Source organism: Chinchilla lanigera, unplaced genomic scaffold, assembly GCF_000276665.1.
Source record: "Chinchilla lanigera isolate Chin_1 unplaced genomic scaffold, ChiLan1.0 scaffold00036, whole genome shotgun sequence".
Taxonomy (NCBI): domain Eukaryota; kingdom Metazoa; phylum Chordata; class Mammalia; order Rodentia; family Chinchillidae; genus Chinchilla; species Chinchilla lanigera.
The window spans coordinates 810,539-811,649 of NW_004955437.1; the positions used below are offsets into that span (position 1 = coordinate 810,539).

The 1,111-nt window shown below is 42.7% G+C and overlaps 1 pseudogene; it reads right to left on the reverse strand.

Annotated features, from left to right (window-relative positions):
- The window catches only part of LOC102007368, a 16,080-nt pseudogene extending 15,456 nt beyond the window's left edge, over positions 1 to 624 (reverse strand).
- Positions 625 to 1,111: the final 487 nt, after the last annotated feature.

The following is a 1,111-nucleotide window of genomic DNA, read 5'->3' on the forward strand; positions in this document are numbered from 1 at the left end:
TCTCAAAGCAGGTTGAGACACTGTTTTCTGAAGCACTTCTTTTAATCTAACTATAAATTCTACATAAGGTTTGTTAGCACTTTGAATGACCTGAACAAAAGAGGGAGCAGTTTCTCCAGGAGAAGCAATCTTTTCCCATGCTTGGAGATAGCACGTTCTTGTTCGGACAGTTGTATTATCATCATATTCTAACTGTTGCTCAATACCAAACCAGTCACCAGAGCCCATGCGTTGGTCCGCAGAAATCGGAACTGGCGGATTGGCATGGGCATTATGGCGGGCCATTAATTCTGCCTCATCTCTCCACCAAGTTTTAAATTGAAGGAATTCAGCTGGACTGAGAACTGTACGTCCAATCATTCTCCAATCCTATGGAATTAAGCAGTCAGACTGAGCTAGCCCTGAAATCAACCCAAAGGTATAGGGAGAATTCACTCCATGTGAAACACAAGCCTGCTTCATTTCTTTAATAGTTTTAAAAGATACTGGTGCGTGACCATGCCGAACATAACCTTGGGGATTTTCCTCATTACCAGCTGGTTTGTTAACTGTAACTGGGTACACGGCAAAAGCCTTACAAGCATCCACATCTCCTTCCTGTTTGGCTTGGGCAAAAACCTTCATGACTGTAGTCATGCATAGTGGTCTTTGAACAGTTAACTGAGGTGGATCCCTAAAAGGGTTAGACTTACCATATATGGGGCCGTGGATTGTATCAGATATGCTTGAAAGACCAAAGAAGGAGGTGGAGGACAATCTAATTTCTTTTTGTTAGAATCAGTATTAGGTCCAAAAGACCCATACCCTCCTTCCTCCTCTGTAATTGGTCCCTGTCCCTGGAACGATAGAGTTTCCTTAGGCAAACTATTATCTAATTCAGATTCGGATCTGTCTTTGTGTTTTTTATGTCTGGTGTCCTGCAAGATTTCCTGTTCTGGTTTAATTTCTTTTTGAGACAGAAAACTACTCATAGTAATTCTGATAAACAATCCCGGAGACAGGGCTTACCTATCTGGGGCCTCTTCTCCAGTCCGCTGAACACTGTCCTTTTTCCTTAGTCTCGAAAACTCCTTTTTTCAAGTTCCTGCCCATTGGCTCTTCTCCAGTCGGT